At 38.8% G+C, this 20,224-nt stretch overlaps 2 non-coding genes across 2 annotated transcripts; both read left to right on the forward strand.

The window, feature by feature from the left end:
* The first annotated feature begins 3,002 nt into the window (after positions 1-3,002).
* On the forward strand, positions 3,003-3,076 carry TRNAR-CCG (transfer RNA arginine (anticodon CCG)). The gene has a single exon. It is a non-coding gene; the product is annotated as a tRNA-Arg (tRNA).
* An 11,312-nt stretch (positions 3,077-14,388) lies between these two features.
* Positions 14,389-14,459, forward strand: TRNAC-GCA (transfer RNA cysteine (anticodon GCA)). Its single transcript has one exon. It is a non-coding gene; the product is annotated as a tRNA-Cys (tRNA).
* The last annotated feature ends 5,765 nt before the right edge of the window (positions 14,460-20,224 follow it).

A 20,224-nucleotide genomic window follows, 5' to 3' on the forward strand; every position in this document is an offset into this window, starting at 1 on the left:
AAACCGCACTCTTTCAACCTACGACCAGCTCCCGGTAAATCTGCGCACTCCTTCTGGAGCGCATGAGTTATGCGCACTTTAACTGCGCCCTTTTACCCATGATCCAAGTGTAGAAGAAATATGCGAGTTGCTTGATTCATGATGCTCCAAATGAGCTCCTAGTCCTTCGTATTTATATACAACTCTGCGTGTGGTTGGAAGGGGGTGTCCAGCCTTAAGGCCAACCCCACAACCTTCATATCATGCCCATATGTGCACTTCATACGTCGGCCAAACACCATTTGCCATCGCATATAAACAACGATTAACACTTAACCATTTTAAGCGTCTTTTCCCCTTTCGTCGCATTTTAATGTCGCATATTATCGCATAAGGTTGGGATGATCGTCGCATAAGAGCGCCCGCCCGTCGCACCGTCCGCTCGCTCGTCGTGCACGGAGCGCCCGCTCATCGTGCAAGGAGCGCCCGCCCGTCGCGTGCCTGCCCGAGTCGCGAAGGCCTTACATCCTCCTCCACTTGAAATCGTTGTCATCCTCAACAACATACCATCTCGGTATCTCTCCACCAAGATCATCATCAACCATGATGTCAACTCCTCCACATAAGGCAAACATCTCTGCAACATATGTAGAATCCCATCTCCATCATGCTCCACCTTAGCAACCAATTGTCACCAAGATACTCCATACTAATGTATGTCATATATCAGATGTCCATGACCACCTTGTCACAGTCTCCCCATGCTGTTCTCCACCATGGAAGGTTGATCCTTCCAACTCAAGCTACATGTCCACCGCAACAATGTGTCAAACTCCATCATATCATCATCAGCATGTGCAAAACTGCCCACGCTATGTCAACAAGTGTTAACACACCTCAATCATGTGTCAACATCTCATCTCAACAATATAGTAGTCATCTTGATCCATATGTCATCATGTAAACTTCTGTCATGATACTCCAGCATAATGCCAACACATCTCTGTACACTTCGCGACCCCATGTCTAAACTAGTTAGGTAGCTAATCCAACCATCACGCTCAATCCATGAGAGTGAACATCCTCATGTCCTCATCAATTGTTCCTCAAACATCTGCCACATCCTCGACTCATCAGGAATCTACAATCCATGCTCAGGTCCATGGAAACTCCATCTATGTGCAACATGTCATGATGCTTGATGCTAAGCCATCCCTGCACCATCAATCATACATGCTCAACATGTTTAAGGACTCACTGCCATGAGCAGCTAACAATGAGCCCCATCTTCTCTTTTCATCTAAGAAGATGTAGAGGGAGTAGAGCCTGAAGGCTCTCCCTCACTAATCAACTCAATCCATCTATTAGGATCCTCAATCTCCATCCTTTGTAGATATGCCTCCCGGTCTTCCTTCTGGATATTCGGTCTCACATATACCTCATCAACATCATCATCATCATCATCATCTTCCACCAGCTCTAGCCTTCTTGACAAATCCAAGATGCTATCTGAGAGTGATCTAATGACCAATGACTGCTCCACAAGCTTTGCCTCAACAATGGACAACCGCTTGTTCACCTTCTCCTTATCCTCCATTTGCATTCCTCCTAATTTATGATCAGGTTTTGTCACACCAATGGTTGGAACACCAATGAAACATCTTCCCTTCCATCATAAATGTAGAGCTTCCTCAAATGTGGTACAACAATAGCCTCAAATTGTTTCATGAATTCCATCCCCAATACAGCTTCATAGTCATCAATTCGCACTATAGTTAAGTCCACCTTCCTGGTCCATTCACCAAGTGTAGTGTCCACCTTCTTAGCTATACCAAGAATTCCCATAGGAGGAGAATTCATTGTCTTCATTTGTGCCTTCACTGGTACAAACTTCAGTCCAATTCTTCTCGCAGTATCTTCACTAATGCAGCTGTGAGAAGCCCCACTATCTACCATAGTGAGTACATCAACACCTCCAACCTTCATCTGAACATACTCCAACCTGTTCCTTTCAGGATCTCTCCTAGAGACCACCTCCGTAGTAGCAGAAGCACCAAGTATCTGCATCATCCCCACAGAAGCACCTTCATTCTTTCCATCAGATTGTGCAATAGTAGCCACCTTTGGTTTAGAAGGACAATTCTTCACCGTATGTGGACCAGCACAAATCCAACACTTCAAAGTTTTCTTCATCTTCGAACTATCATCCGATTTTGAAGCATCTTCCTTTTTCTTATCTTTCGGTTTCTCGAACTTCTTCTTCCTATCATCAGAAGTCTCATCATAATGTTCCACCAACCTGTCAACAACAGCAAAAGCTTCTTCAAGTGTTCTAATCTTCTGCCTCTTCACTTCATTGCATGCCCAAGGCTTCAACCCAATAATGAAGTTAAACACCTTGTCCCTCTCTGCCATGTCAGGAAGTTCCAGAGCTGCACTTGCAAACTCCCGCTGATATGCTTGTAGGCTTCCGGTTTGTTTTATGTACCGAGATCTTTGGGGATGATTCCGTACTACAGTTTGGTGGGGGAACTTTGGGACATCCTTGGGGAAATGCACCTGGTGCAGTAGCTAATCGGGTTGCTCTAGAAGCTTGTGTACAAGCTCGTAATGAAGGACGTGATCTTGCTCGTGAAGGTAATGAAGTGATCCGTGAAGCTTGTAAATGGAGTCCTGAACTAGCTGCTGCTTGTGAAATATGGAAGGAGATCAAATTTGAATTTGATGTGATTGATCGCTTGTAATCCAGTGACTTTCGTTCTACCAATCGGACTCGGCCCAATCTTTTACTACTACCCCAAATATTAGTCCAAATCGTGAGCGGAGATATGGAATTTCAGATATCAATATATGGAATTTCCATATATTAATATCTATATATCAATATCTATGTAGATATTGATATATAGATATTTCCAAGGTTAAATATCTCAAACAGAGTTATTTATGAAAATTTTTTTGGGTCAAGCATTCGATAACGAATCCTATTCATCCTTTACAATGATCTTATAGATCATTCGATAGGGTTGGTAGCTCAGCGGATCAGAGCTCATGGTTCCGGACCGTGAAGTCAAGGGTTCAAATCCCTTCTAGCCCAAAAGATGTTGTATTTTAAATGAAAATTCCTTTCCATCGCGGTATAGGAGAGAATCTTTCTTTATAATAGAATAAAGTATTCTATCATAATCCCGGATCGATACTTCAGATTCCTAATCAATAATGAATGGAAATGATTTCTCAATGATTCATTCCACTATTGATTAATAATTTTCATCATTGTATTTATACTTATACGACTTCTCTTCATACAAAATAAGATAGGAAAAGTAACAATTTTCACCTTTATATGGAAGGAAAACTCTATGTCTATAAAGGAGTGGTTCGAAGACAAGCGTAAAATAACTGCATTACTAAAAAATTCGGTCGAAAGGGATAGTAAGGATGCCAATGAGACGGAGAAAAACAAGAATAAAAGTATTGATTACGCTAAAATTAAGAAGTTATGGGCTCAATGCGATAATTGCGAGAACTTACTATATCTCAGATTCTTGAGAGAGAATCAAAGTGTTTGTAAAGAATGTGGATATTATCTGCAAATGAATAGTTCAGATAGAATAGAACTTCCAATTGATCGTGACACTTGGCGTCCTATGGATGAAGACATGTACACTCTAGATGTTCTTCAATTTTATTCTGAGAATGAACCTTCTCATTCTGATAATCTTAATTCTGAGGATGAATCTTATAAGGATCATATCACTTTCTATCAAATAGAGACAGGTTTAACTGATGCTATTCAAACAGGCATAGGTCAATTAAATGGTCTTACTATCGCACTCGGAGTTATGGATTTTCAGTTCATGGGAGGTAGTATGGGCTCTGTAGTAGGTGAGAAAATAACCCGTCTGATCGAGCGCGCTACCGCGGAATCTCTTCCATTAATTATGGTGTGTGCTTCCGGAGGAGCACGTATGCAAGAAGGAAGTTTTAATTTAATGCAAATGGCTAAAATAGCTTCTGCATTATATATTCATCAGAAGGAGAAAAAGTTGTTATATATATCGATTCTGACGTCACCGACAACTGGTGGAGTGACTGCTAGTTTTGGCATGTTGGGAGATATTATTATTGCCGAACCTAAAACGTACATTGCATTTGCAGGTAAAAGAGTAATCGAACAGACATTAGGTCAGAAATTGATTGAAGATTTTCAGGTGACTGAGCATTTATTTGGTCATGGTTTATTTGATCTGATCGTTCCACGTAATCTCTTAAAAGGTGTTCTGAGTGAACTATTTTGGTTTTACGTTTTACGGTCTTCCTTGTAAATAAATAAAAAGAAAAAAATGAACGTTGAGTTTCCTTATCAGGAAAAAGGATCAAATCGAGTTCCTTGTAACGGAAGTGACAGTGATACAGTTTCTTATCGCGGCGAAGGAGAGAATTGCTTTTCACCCCCTTCTTATTAACAATTTATGATCCTCGAGATTCAGGCGATTGCGGATGATATCACCAGTAAATATGTTCCTCCTCATGTCAATATATTTTATTGTCTAGGGGGGATCACACTTACTTGTTTTTTAGTACAAGTAGCTACTGGTTTTGCTATGACTTTTTACTATCGTCCGACCGTTACAGAAGCTTTTGCCTCTGTTCAATACCTAATGACCGAAGTTAACTTTGGTTGGTTAATCCGATCAATTCATCGATGGTCGGCAAGTATGATGGTTCTAATGATTATCCTGCACGTATTCCGTGTTTATCTCACAGGTGGATTCAAAAAACCCCATGAATTAACTTGGGTCACAGGTGTAATTTTGGCTGTGTTGAACGTATCCTTCGGTGTAACTGGTTATTCTTTGCCCTGGGATCAAATTGGTTATTGGGCAGTGAAAATTGTGACTGGTGTGCCTGAGGCTATTCCTGTAATAGGATCTCCTCTGGTAGAATTATTACGCGGAAGTGTTAGTGTGGGTCAATCTACCTTGACTCGTTTTTATAGTTTACACACTTTCATATTACCCCTTCTTACTGCTGTATTTATGCCAATGCACTTTCTAATGATCCGTAAGCAGGGTATTCCAGGTCCTTTATAGAGAGGAAAGATAGATTGAAAATAACTATTCATAACTTATCGTTCCGAATAACGACAGTAATATATCATCGCCAGGAATATTTATTATTCAAAAATGGAAATATCCATAGAAAATACGGTCCTCGGATTTCTCCTTTCGATTTTGGAGTATTATTCATCCAATACAAACAAATAATTGGAGTAGATTCTCAGACGGAGAAGATGGATTATGGGAGTGTGTGACTTGAACTATTGATTAGGCCATGCAGATACTTTCTCCGATCTACCACATAAATATTTCTGATAAAATGTGTCTCTGTCCCAATTTCCTTATCAGAAATAGGAAGTTTAGCACCTGGGTGGAAAGGCATTGGTCAGTTTGTTCCGTTCCAAGAGAATTCTTTCTATGATCGAATCCGAATCAGGAAGGGCTCCGTGAGATCCGGACAATGGGACAATATTTTCATATATTCAATAATTGGACTATATGACTTTACTTCTCCTTTTCATAGTGTGAAAATGCATCCATTTCCCTTGCATCCATTTCGATGGGAAAACTATTGGAGTGAAAGAAGGGATCTAAGGAAGGAGAGAGGCCGGATCAATAACAAGTCAATACCTTGTATGCTAAAAAACTTTTGAGGTCTATTCGTGGTGATAAACACAAATTACAAGGACTAAGATGGTCCAAAAGGCATATCGATCATGATCGAATTTGTGAGCTTACTTGGGTCATGAGCATTTAACTGGAATAATAAAATGACCAATGATGGATGATCATAGACATTATTAGTTCCTATTTTTCCAATTCGTCTTCCATCACGGGAAAAAATAAGTGATATATACTTCCTCCAGTTATTGTTCGAGCCGGATGATAAAAATTGGCATGTCCGGTTCTTTCGGGGGATAGATCCATAAAGATCTACTTATCCCAATAACAAAGAAACCTGACCTAAATGATCCTGTATTAAGGGCTAAATTAGCTAAAGGTATGGGACATAATTATTATGGAGAGCCCGCTTGGCCCAATGATCTTTCATATATTTTTCCAGTAGTAATTTTAGGTACTATTGCATGTACAATAGGTTTAGCGGTTCTAGAACCATCAATGATTGGTGAACCAGCAAATCCATTTGCAACTCCTTTGGAGATATTGCCCGAATGGTATTTTTTCCCTGTATTCCAAATACTTCGTACAGTACCTAACAAATTATTAGGTGTCCTTTTAATGGGCTCAGTACCCGCGGGATCATTGACGGTGCCTTTTCTAGAGAATGTGAATCAATTTCAGAATCCATTTCGTCGTCCAGTAGCTACAACAGTATCCTTGATCGGTACTGCAGTAGCCCTTTGGTTAGGTATTGGGGCAGCGTTGCCTATTGATGAATCTTTAACTTTAGGTCTTTTCCAATCCAATTTGATCCAACTGTCGAATATAAAAATATTTCAATTTTTTTATTCATATATCTAGGGAGTAGTTGCTTTAAGACAAATTATATCTCCCTAGATATACCCATCTTGTCAGATATTTCTTTCGAATATTCCACGAAAGAGAGATATGTCAAAGATTCTCAAGACTCTCCAAAAGAACTTGGGTAAAGGAAATGAAGAGATGAAATGAAACCAACCATTTTATGAACCCGAAACTAATTCCTGGGTGGATCAATTGCAAAAAGTTTTTGTAGAACTTCCAATACCTGTTCGACAGATTCCTTCCCGAAGTGTTCAATTCTCATTAGATCTTCTCGACTGTAATTTAAGAGGTCCAATAATGTATGTATATTGGCTCTTCTGAGGGAGTTATAGGTTTTGGGGGGTAACTCTAATTGGTCAATGAAAATAAGTTGAAATGCTATTTTTTCTTTCGTTTCCCCCGTATCAGTCAATACGTGCGAAAGGGGGAAGGGAAGCATATTAGACCCTTTTTTATTGTTCATTCCATCGATGTTCTGTTCCTCTCCATGCAGGAAGGGAATAAATAAGTCGATCAAATTTCGAGAAGCTTCGTAAAGTGCCTCCCTAGGAGTTAACCCCCCATTCGTCCATATTTCCAGGAAAAGGACTTCTCGTATTTCATTTCCGCTCCCATAGGAATGAATACTATAATTCGCATCGCGAACAGGCATAAAAACAGCATCTATAGGAAAAATTCCGTCCTGATAATTATTTGGACTATGTATAATATATCCGCGATTTTTTTCAATTTGTAATCTGATATCAGAAGTAATTGATTTAGTAAGTCTAGCTATATGTTGTGTAGTATCAATTATTTTCACAGAAGGGGGTAATATGATATCTTGAGCAGTTACATTTCTGGGTCCAACAATATAAATAGAAGCTTCTCGGATTCCGTACGAGTCACTCAGCGGTAGAGTAACGCTCCCACATGTACTGGATTTAAGGGATCAGTCATGCTAAAATTCGGATTCATTTCTTTTCTCAAATATTCACTGGTAGCATACCATATCTCAATCGATTGACGTAATTTTTCCACTGCGTGTACATTCCCATAATGATTCTGTTTCTCTGAAACAGAACCTTGTTGCTCCGCATCTTGGACGAGCCATCCTTTGGAAGGCGCTGTTAAAAGATCATCAATTCCTAATGAAATAGCTGTATCAGTAGCTTGTTGAAAACCCGAAGTCTTGAGTTGATCCAAGATATGTGATGTATATGTCATTCCGAAGTGATCTATTAATCTGCTAATAAGCTTTTTAATGGCAGTTTTATCCATCACTTTATTATAAAAGGGCAAATTATCAAAGGGCAATCTAGTTCGTTCCTTCATAAGGAAAAATCTCCATATTTTCATGAGCAGGATTAAGCAATGGGTTCAAGCCGGTTATTCGAAGGCTTCCTCGATCTCTATATCTGCACTAATGAAAAAATCATAAGATCAATAACATTAGATCCTGAGAGCTGGTAGTGATTTATTTGGGTGTTCAGAACAGGCAAACCCTTGTATGGCTTCTTCCATTTCTCGATTGAAACGAGTACGACCAACAGTTGTTCGAATGTATATATTAAGGATTTCTCCCATTCTACCTTTTCTTATTCGATAATGTTCATGGATTTCGTGGAAAGTACCCAAAGATTCGTATTGAACTTCGATAGGGGCTTCTTGGTTTACTGAGGTAATGATACGTAAATCCACTTCCCCCACCGGAGCCATAAGGGGCTGTATAAGTCAATTCGTTTCTGTCGGTAAGCTCTGAGCACATCATCATAACTATAAAAGGAAGGTTTCTTACAAGAAAAGCTTTTATTTTCCGAGTGATACGGATGGTACCTATTCCCATAAATACCTTGACTATTTTGGACCGTTGATATATAAAGTCCAAGAAGCATATCCTGAGTCGGTATAGAAATAGGATCCCCGATAGCTGGAGACAAAAGATTTGTCTCAGAAAACATGAGTAAACGAGCTTCTGCTCTAGCTTCCAGAGATAAAGGTACATGGACAGCCATCTGATCTCCGTCGAAGTCTGCATTAAATCCCCCACAAACCGATGGATGTAAACGAATGGCACGTCCTTCTACTAAAATAGGTTGAAACGCTTGTATTCCCAATTTGTGTAAGGTAGGTGCTCGATTCAACAATATGGGATGTCCTTGCATAACCTCTTGAAGTACTTCCCATACAATGGGTCCCTTATCTCGAATCATACTTTTAGCAGTTCTTAGGTTGGGAGCAATATGTCGTCCGATGAGACTACGAATTAAAAATGCTTGAAAAAGCTCTATTGCTATTTCTGAGGGTAATCCACATTGGTACAATGATAGAAAGGGACCCACCACAATAACGGAACGACCTGAATAATCAACTCGTTTGCCTAGTAAATTTTCACGAAATCTTCCCTCTTTGCCTTCGATCACATCTGAGAACGATTTATAAGGCCTATTATGACTGTCTCTCATTGGTTGTCTGCAGATACCATTATCGAGAAGTGCATCTACGGCTTCCTGGATCAATTTTGTTTGATAAATAACAAATGACTCAGATCCACTTCTTGCTAATAAATTTGTAAGAGTATTATTCCGATTGATAACTCTTCGATAAAGTTCATTTAGATCTGACGAGGTAATAAGTCCACCTTCACCTAATTGAACGATTGGCCTCGGTTCGGGAGGAAGAACTGGTAATAGGCATAAGACCATCCATTTTGGTTCTATATTTGTTCGGAGAAAATGTTTAGCCAATTTCATGCGTCCAACCAGAAAATCCTTTCTTCTTCTAATTTTTTCATCCTCCCATCTATCCACAGTAGATTCTTGGTTCTCTTCCAATCTATTCCATTTCAATTCCACCAAGTTCTTCCATTCCATATGTGAACGATCTATAATCATTTGCAGATCCAGACCCATTAGTTGTTTCCCGATAGCATCTCCCCCAGTAGCTATTTCTCTCTCTTTAAATGTTCCAGAACCCCGAGGAAAGAGGTAATAAGGACGAGCAGAGAGGTAATGAGGAATAATCTCTCTCCAGGATTGAATCTCATAATCGAATGTACCCCGTGATCTCAATAAAGTTGGTTTGTTAGCTATGGGCCTAGCAAGAAAAAGATTTGGATAGGTTATTCTAAGATTTCCCCCCCTTCAGGATCGGACGTGAAAGTTTCCTCTCATCCGGCTCAAGTAACTAAAAAAAAAGATGCAAAAACTCTTTTTCGCTCTGAAGAGAGATCGCTACTCTCTGCTCAAGTTCCAAGTGAAATTGAGTATTCCTTTATGTTATGATTCTACAACATAGATATGGAATTATTGAGCAGTCTCCTCCCTTTCGAACAATCCTTTTCTTCTTGAAAGACCTTCAATTAGGGATTTACTTGTCTTTATCTCGTTCCATTTGATCCTTTAGGTTCCTGCTTGCTTTGCTTTACTTCGATGGTTACAATACTATTGATCAAAGCATATGTGCGATGAATAGACTCCTATAGCCATATCTTCGGTCCGGAATACCTCTATTCAGGGCTAACCCAAATAAAAGAGAATGAAATTCAAATTCCATTATCTGAAAGAAGTGTTTTCACGAAGTTCAATTAGCAATTTGATAAATAATATCTAAACCCTGGACTAATTCCTCTTTCTCAGCATCTTGAAAAGATGCTTATAATTCTGAGCTTCATGCTACTCCTCTGGAGGGTCATGTCAGAGCTAAAGGCATCCCAATGAGATTTAATAGGATGACAGTTCCTGATTACGGATCTGTATGATCGGAACTTGTGATCAAGTCACACATCGCAGTATACTGGACCTTCTAATTCTTTCCGAGTTTTAGCTAATAGATTCGCAATATAACTGGGAAGGCGTTTCAAATACCATACGTGAACCACCGGACATGCCAGTTTAATGTATCCCATTTGATATCTTCGAATTCGAGAATCAACGAATTCAACTCCACATTGTGTGCAAAATTTTGCATCTATCTTCTCATTTCCAATCCCTGGAGAATTTCCACAAGAACAAACTCTACTTTTGATAGGTCCAAAGATTCTTTCACAAAACGATCCATCTCTTTCTGGTTTATTAGTTTCATAATGTAGAGTATGAGGTTTAGTCACCTGTCCAACTATCTCACCATTAGGTAAAATTTTTTCGGACCAAGCACAAATCTGTTCGGGAGAAGCTAATCCAATTCGAAGTTGTTGATGTTTATTCTGGTCAATCATAAAAGATCTCAATTTATTGTGATCAAACTTCCTCTCTATCTATCTGAAAGTTTTTCTCAGATATAATAGCATGATTCAATTCTAGAGCTAAAGATCGTAATTCTCGAATGAGCAATCGAAAAGATTCTGGAGCAGTGTCAGGTTTAGGTATTGGCCCTCCAGTGATAATGGCACCAAGTACTTCATTACGAGTTCTAATATGGTCAGATTTGAGAGTAAGCATCTCTTGTAAAATATAAGCAACACCAAAACCTTCTAGAGCCCAAACTTCCATTTCTCCTATTCGTTGCCCCCCTCGTTTGGATTTTCCTCTAAGAGGTTGTTGTGTAACCCGTGCATAAGGTCCACTCGAACGTGCATGTATTTTCTCATCAACTTGATGACTCAATTTCGACATATAAGCTTTTCCTATTGTAACAGGTTGTTCAAAAACATCTCCTGTTCTTCCATCAATTAATCTATGTTTTCCAGGATGATCTGGTTCGAATACCCATGGATTAGCTGTTTGCTCACTAGCTTTGTAAAGTTCAGGAAACACTAGTTTTCTCGAAGCTTCTCGCTCGTATTTTTCGTCAAAAGGTGTTATTCTATAATGTTTGTTCATCGGGTTTCCTGCTAAACCGGGCAAACATTCAAAGATCTGTCCTACATTCATTCGTGAAGGTACCCCTAATGGATTCAATACCATATCAACTGGTATTCCATTTTGCAAATAGGGCATATCTTGTCTGGGCAAAACTATTGAAATAATACCTTTATTACCATGCCTTCCAGCTACTTTATCACCCACTTGTATCTTACGTTTTTGTGATATATATACGTGTACTGTTTCCGCATTATCACCGGAATCATCTACTCTATTGATCCATCTCACGTCGATAACTCGACCCCTTCCACCTATAGGTGCTCTGAGACAATTTTCTCTCGCAGTGGATACCTCAATACCAAATATGGTTTGTAATAATCTTCCTTCTGGGGTACATAATGATTCTTCTATTGTTTGAGGCGTTAATTTACCTACCAAAACATCACCTGTTTCTATCCAAGATCCTAGCATTACAAGACCATTTTCGTCCAAATGACGAAGTGAATGAGCATCTAAATGAGGTATTTCTCTAGTGATTCTTTCAGGACCCTGGCTCGTCATACAGATTTCAATCCTGTATCTTACGATATGGAAAGAGGTATAAATATCTTCATATACCAGACGTTCACTAATGAGTATTGCGTCTTCGAAATTGTATCCTTCCCATGGCATATAAGCTACTAAAACGTTTTTTCCCAAAGATAGTTCTCCGCCTACCGTAGTCGCACCATCCGCCAGAATTTGTCCCTTCTTTACACATTCCCCTTGATGAATTTTAGGTTTTTGATGCGTACAAGTATTGGTATTAGAACGTTGATATATAACCGATTCTGTTCGTACAGTGTCTCCATTAACCGATGAAGTTATATTTACAGCATCGATATACTCGATCCTTCCCTCTTGTGTAGCTATAGCTACACTTCCTGAATCTAGAGCTGCTTGACCTTCCAACCCAGTTCCGGCAATGCACTTCTCGGGTCGAAAAAGTGGAACTGCTTGACGCTGCATATTAGAACCCATTAGAGCGCGATTCGCATCATTATGTTCGAGAAAAGGAATAAGGGAAACTCCAACGGAAAAATATTGGAAAGGAAAAATACTTCTGAAATGGATTTGTTCCCATGCAATAACTATAAATTCTTGTCGGTATCGAGCTGGAGTAATTTGTTCCTCTTGAATTCCTTGATTTAACGCCAAAGAATTTCCCGTAGCTATCCGATAGTTTTCATCCTCATCTTCTCCCGGTAGTAGATAAACCATATGTTCTTCTCTCGATCTCTCGGAGATCTTATAGAATGGACTTTGTAAAGAACCACAATCACCAATCTTTGCATGAATAGATAATGATGCAACAAGTCCAGCATTCATTCCTTCGGACGTATCGATTGGACAAATACGCCCATAATAACTGGGATGAATATCCCGTGTCTGAAAACTAGCAGTTCGCCCTGTTAAGCCCCCAGGACCTAAATGGCTCAATTTTCGCCCATGAGCTATTTCCGTCAATGGATTAGTTTGATCCAAAAATTGGGATAAGGGGTGTGAACCAAAAAAATCTTGAAAAGTGTTTTTTAATAGAGTTGAAGTGACCAAGTTCTGAGGAGTTGATCTGCGCTTGGTTGCTCTGTGTATAGTTCTTTTAACTGCATCTTCTAAACGACCTAGAGCTAATCTAAATTGATTCTGTAATAAATCTGCTACAGAACGAATCCGTCGATTTCTGAGGTGATCTATATCATCGAGTGTACCCATTCCAAATTTAACCCCGATAAGGTAATCCACAGCAGCCAATACATCTTGTGGTAATGAAAAAATCTCGTTCTCGGGTATATCAAGGTTCAGTTTTTGGTTCAGATTTCGTCGACCAATCTTTCCCAATTCACATCTTTTTCGGAAAAATTTTTCTTGCAATTCTTTACATAGAGACTCGGAAAATACCAAATCGCCACTTATACAGTAGAGTTTTTTATAAAACTCCAGAATGGCTTTTTCCCTCGACCATAGATATTCCTCCCGCTCCCACCTCTCCTTCTTCTTCAATAAAAATAAAAATCTTTCGGGATAGCGAGTATTGTCCAGAATCTCTTCGAGATTTAAACCCATAGCTGATAATAGAACTGGAATAGATATTTTTTGTTTTCTGCTTACACGAGCCCATATCCTTTCTCCCACATCGATCTCTAATTTTGATCTTCTTCCCCAATCTGAAATCAGAGTGCCAGTATATATATAATTAATTCTATTATGGTCTAATTCCGAACGGTAATAAATACCAGGACTTATTAATATTTGATTAACTACGACTCTGTAAATCCCATTTACTACAAATGTTCCATGGGAATTCATTAAAGGAATATTTCCGAGAAATACAGTTTGTTTCTGTATCTTCCTACTATTCCTCCGAATCGATCTTGCTGGTACATATAATTCAGAGTAATATGTAAGGGACTGATATACAGCATCTCTCTCTTTGATGAAAGGTTCTGCTAATTCATATTCATTACCAAAAAGCCTGAATTCAATTTCTTTATCTATATCCTCAATTTTTGGAAAATTATGAAGTTCTTCCATCAAGCCCTGATCGATAAAACGACAAAATCCTTCAAATTGTATCTTACCAAATTCAGGGATTGTAAACGCTCCCTCATTTTCATCTAATCGCATTGGAAGTTTCCCATCTGTAGAAAAATCTATTAAATTATTCCCGATTGATCTATATGGATCAATCCGACAAAAAAGATTCGGATGTATATTCAGTCTTCACTATATCCCATGAAATACTACCCGTATCCAGATATACTTCCAATAAAAAAAAAAAGGATAAGGAAGAGGTACTTTGATACTTTCTTCCAACCACGTGAAATGGAGCTATGAACGAATGAATCAAACCATTCTTAAATGTTAATCTCACTTAGAAAATTTCCTAATGAAAATAGTCAGATCGAAAGAAAGACGGAGAACAAATTAGATCCATTTCCTTTATGGTTGACTTTAGCATACATCTCATACTATACTTAAAGGACGGACGAATGACTTGAAAGGACAAAAGATTCGATCTGTCCATGGGATTCCCATATCTCGGCGACATAGCCAAGCGGTAAGGCAGAGGACTGCAAATCCTCCATCCCCAGTTCGAATCCGGGTGTCGCCTTGTTGAGGTAAGTAAATGGAAGGAAAAGTCTGTATTTCCATTACAGAACCTCTGGAGACATATTGGTACATATTACCAATATAGATAGTGAGTTACGTACATTTGATCCCGATTCCGTCGTGAATGTACGACCCTCGAGTTAGTTATAGTAACTTGTTGGTCAATGAACAAATGGATTTATTGATCTCTCATATCAGCTCGAACGTCAGTAACGTTCAGAATGCAAAGGTGGTCATTTCAACTTCAACTTTGCACTATGGTTAATAGTTCCCTTATCATCTCGATGATGAAATCATTATTTTTTAGAGAACATGATCCGTATGGATATAGTCGGTATAACTTGGGCTGCTTTAATGGTAGTTTTTACATTTTCCCTTTCACTCGTAGTATGGGGGAGAAGTGGGCTATAATGGTAATGCTTAAGAATCAATTATTGCGTTCCTTCCATATCATGCATGGTAATATATTCTGTTCCATAAGGATCCAGTAATATTGAATCTTCGTTCCAAATTGAAACACTCTACAGTGGGACCGAATAATTCGACGGTAGAGTAACGCCATGGTAAGGCGTTACTCTACCGTCGAGTGACTCGTACGGAATCCGAGAAGCTTCTATTTATATTGTTGGACCCAGAAATGTAACTGCTCAAGATATCATATTACCCCCTTCTGTGAAAATAATTACGAACCCGACACTTAACCCAAGTGCTATATTTGGTTATTTACTGAAATCTCCTTTCGGAGGAGAAGGATGGATCGTTAGCGTGGACAATCTAGAAGATGTAATTGGAGGACATGTATGGTTAGGTTCCATTTGTATCTTCGGTGGTATCTGGCATATCTTAACCAAACCTTTTGCATGGGCTCGCCGTGCATTCGTATGGTCCGGAGAAGCTTATTTGTCCTATAGTTTAGCGGCTCTATCCCTCTTTGGTTTTATTGCTTGTTGTTTTGTTTGGTTCAACAATACCGTTTATCCCAGTGAATTTTATGGGCCCACCGGCCCAGAAGCCTCTCAAGCTCAAGCGTTTACTTTTTTAGTTAGAGACCAACGTCTTGGAGCTAGTGTGGGGTCTGCCCAAGGACCTACTGGTTTAGGTAAATACCTTATGCGTTCTCCGACTGGAGAAATTATCTTTGGAGGGGAAACGATGCGTTTTTGGGATCTCCGTGCTCCTTGGTTGGAACCCCTAAGGGGCCCTAATGGTTTGGATCTGAGCAAGTTGAGAAAAGACATACAGCCTTGGCAGGAACGACGTTCAGCAGAATATATGAATCATGCTCCTTTAGGTTCTTTAAATTCTGTGGGTGGTGTAGCTACCGAAATCAATGCGGTGAATTATGTCTCTCCCCGAAGTTGGTTATCCACCTCCCATTTCGTTCTAGGATTTTTCTTCTTCGTAGGTCATTTGTGGCATGCGGGAAGGGCTCGTGCAGCTGCAGCAGGATTTGAGAAAGGGATTGATCGTGATTTCGAACCTGTCCTTTCCATGACTCCTCTTAACTGAAACAATAGATCAAACCAGATGGAAGAAAAATCGATTCAATTTCATTACATCTATCTCCCATATCGGCGGGATAGGAGTCTTTTCAAATACTCTTTTTCCAACTGGATCCTTGTAGCTCGGCTATATACAGCCGAGCTATTCTCTTTTTTTTTTTTATTGGACCGGTACCAAGATCTGGACCTAGACGAGCTTACCTCATTATAGCTCCACTCTTTAGTAGAAAAATGATATTTTTTCATCAAAAATTATATCTGACTTAGTCCATAAATTGCAAAGGTATCGTTCATGAACGAATGGAAGGATTAGAATATCTCGTTTCTTTCCTCTTTTTTTATCAATATAAATGGGACCAATCCCTACATTGTGTATTGGTACATACAAACGATAAAATATCTTTGTCTCTCCCTGCTATTATGTATGAACAAAATTGTTTCAAACCTGTTCCATCATTAGCAATGTCCAAGTGAATAGATGTTCACTTTCGAGATGATCCGGGTCTAGCTCGATAACATGATCTCTTCCAATCCAATGTGAGAAAGTTACATAGTGTCTACTTTTTCCGATAAAGGGGTGTTTGCATGGGTTTGCCTTGGTATCGCGTTCATACCGTCGTATTGAATGATCCTGGACGGTTAATTTCTGTACATATAATGCATACAGCTCTAGTTGCTGGTTGGGCTGGTTCAATGACTCTGTACGAATTAGCAGTTTTTGATCCATCCGATCCTGTTCTTGATCCAATGTGGAGACAAGGTATGTTCGTTATACCTTTTATGACTCGTTTGGGAATAAAGGATTCATGGAGTGGATGGAACATCACCGGAGAAACTGTAATTAATCCCGGTATTTGGAGTTATGAAGGTGTGGCCGTGGCACATATCGTGTTTTCTGGCCTGTGCTTTTTGGCAGCTATCTGGCATTGGGTATATTGGGATCTGGACATATTCTGTGATGAACGTACGGGAAAACGTTGTTTAGATTTGCCAAAGTATTTGGAATTCATTTATTCCTCTCAGGAGTAGCTTGTTTCGGATTTGGAGCATTTCATGTAACGGGTTTGTATGGTCCTGGGATATGGGTGTCTGATCCTTATGGACTAACTGGAAAAATACAACCAGTGGATCCAGCATGGGGAGCTGAAGGTTTTGATCCTTTTGTTCCAGGAGGAATAGCTTCTCATCATATAGCAGCGGGTATTTTGGGTATATTAGCAGGTCTATTCCATCTCAGTGTTCGTCCTCCCCAACGTTTATACGTAGGATTACGCATGGGGAATATTGAAACGGTCCTATCCAGCAGTATTGCTGCTGTGTTTTTTGCAGCTTTCATTGTTGCTGGGACCATGTGGTATGGCTCCGCAACTACTCCGGTCGAATTATTCGGTCCCACTCGTTACCAGGGAAACGAAACGGAATAGATCCAAGAATAGGGAATAGGAATCTATTTAGCAACAAAGTGAAGGACATTTTATTTCATCATGACAAAGTAGATTTTTTTTCCTTTCAAGACAATTCTTACAAATATCACAATATATTAAAACAGCAATTAAAATAGTCTTGAGAAATAGTCTTGAGAAATAGATTTCTTGTTATGTTCATGAATATCTCTTCTATAATAGGAAGAATATCAAATATTCTATGAGTGAGAACGTTTCTATCACGTACTAGACAGACAGGCAATCTTTGAGATGTAATTGATTCCGTTGGAATAATTAGATATTACGATACATTTTATTTCGCTATTTTGGGGAGGAAAGCGAACGAGAATGAGCAGAAGATATTGGAACATTGATTTGGAAGAGATGATGGAAGCAAGAGTTCATTTAGGGCATAAAACTAGGAAATGGAACCCTAAGATGGCACCTTACATTTTTACAGAGCGTAAAGATACTCATATTATAAATCTGGCTAAAACTGCTCGTTCTTTATCAGAAGCTTGTGATTTGCTGTTTGATATAGCAGGTAGAGGAAAACAATTCCTGATAGTCGGTACGAAATATCAAGCAACTGATTTAGTAGCATCAGCTGCTACAGAAGCTCGATGTCATTATGTAAATAGAAAATGGCTTGGTGGTATGTTAACTAATTGGTCTACTACAGAGACGAGACTTCAGAAGTTCAAGGATTTAAAAAAAGAACAAGATACGGGACGATTCAATCAACTTCCAAAAAAAGAAGCAGCTATGCTCAAGAGACAATTAGACCAATTGCAGAAATATCTAGGTGGGATTAGATATATGACAAGCTTACCCGATATTGCTATAATTACCAATCAACGAGAAGAATCCATTGCTCTTGGGGAATGTAGAACTTTGGGTATTCCGACAATTTGCTTGGTTGATACAGATTGTGATCCAGATCTCGTGGATATCCCAATTCCAGCCAATGATGATGGTATAGCTTTAATCCAATTGATCCTGAACAGATTAACGTCAGCAATTTGCGAAGGAAGGGCATTAAGGTCATTATAGCTATATGAAGGGCTAATAGAAAGTAATAAAAAAAATAAAAAAAAGGGGGGGGAGGACCTGAGGATTTACTGAGTTGGTTGCTATTCCATCCAAGATCTCGTAAGAGGGAATTTCATTTATTGATTTGGTTGGCTGCTCCAAATTGAAAAATATTCTTAATGGAATACCCTTTTTATTATCTCGTGACATCAAAAATTCTGATGAGAGTGAAATAATTGAGGAATCTCTCATTTGACAAAAATAATTTATTTTCTTCTTTAAGTTCATCTTTACAAGGGGGTAATATGGATATGGATATCGTACGATCTCCTATTAGCACACTGAATCATATTTATGAGATATCCGGTGTGGAGGTGGGTCAACATTTTTATTGGCAAATAGGGGGGTTTCAAGTTCATGGACAGGTACTTCTAACTTCTTGGGTTGTAATTGCTGTCTTATTAGGTTCAGCTACCATAGCTGTTCGAGATCCACAAACCATTCCTACCGGTGGTCAAAATTTTGTTGAATATATTCTCGAATTTTTTCGGGACTTGACCAGAACTCAGATTGGGGAGGAAGAATATGGTCCCTGGGTTCCCTTTATTGGAACTATGTTTCTATTTATCTTTGTTTCTAACTGGTCAGGTGCTCTTCTTCCTTGGGGAATTCTAAAATTACCTCAGGGGGAGTTAGCCGCACCTACAAATGATATTAATACTACGGTTGCTCTAGCTTTACTTACGTCAGTAGCATATTTCTATGCAGGTCTTACAAAGAAGGGGTTAGGTTATTTTGGTAAATATATTCAACCAACCCCAATACTTTTACCAATTAACATCTTAGAAGATTTTACAAAACCTTTATCACTTAGTTTTCGACTTTTTGGAAATATATTAGCTGACGAATTGGTAGTTGCTGTTCTTGTTTCTCTGGTACCTTTAATAGTTCCTATACCTGTAATGTTCCTGGGATTATTTACGAGCGGTATTCAAGCTCTGATCTTTGCAACTCTAGCTGCAGCTTATATAGGTGAATCCATGGAGGGTCATCATTAAATCACTGTCCAATCAGACAGAATATTTTCTAAGTATCGTACCAACGCATGACTTGATATGTATGGTAGAAGCAAATCAGATTTCTTAGTAAAAAGAGCTTGGTAACAAGATTTAAGATCAGTTAACTACTTCTGTCCATTAGATCTCCAGATAGAGTGGATCCGATTGGTCCATTTGTATAGAAATATGATAATAGGATCGAACAGGTTCACTAATCGGAGTTGTTTGAGTAAAGAATGTACCGGCGTAGAACGATTAAATTTTTGTTCCCATTAAGGGGAGGATTTTTTCGAACGTGTTTACTTTGTATATAGTTCGTTTCATATATTAATCCATTTATATTGATTATAAGCCTTATAGATTATATGGATTAATATCACATCTATAGATGTGATATATAATGACTTATAGGCTCTTACGCAGTCTATTCTCTCTCCGTTATAAGAATTCATATGCCCAATAAAATGGAATCTTTATTTTGAATATTATGAAGAATAAATCTTTTTATGATGAAATATTTGCATAAGGGATACCCTATTCGTTGATATTATCACTTTGATATCATCAATAAATATTTTTGTTCTTAGTTGTTCGGAAGAAATCGTTCCATAATTTTACCATTGGTGAACACTCAATAGATGAAACTGTCGTATTATCAACTATTTCCCAACCTTAGTAAGAGGAGATTACCATGGATCCCTTAATTTCTGCTGCTTCCGTTATTGCTGCTGGATTATCTGTAGGGCTTGC

This window comes from Pinus tabuliformis, chromosome 7 (genome assembly GCF_031772625.1).
Source record: "Pinus tabuliformis cultivar Carrire ecotype Pingquan chromosome 7, CPIR1, whole genome shotgun sequence".
Taxonomy (NCBI): Eukaryota; Viridiplantae; Streptophyta; class Pinopsida; order Pinales; family Pinaceae; genus Pinus; species Pinus tabuliformis.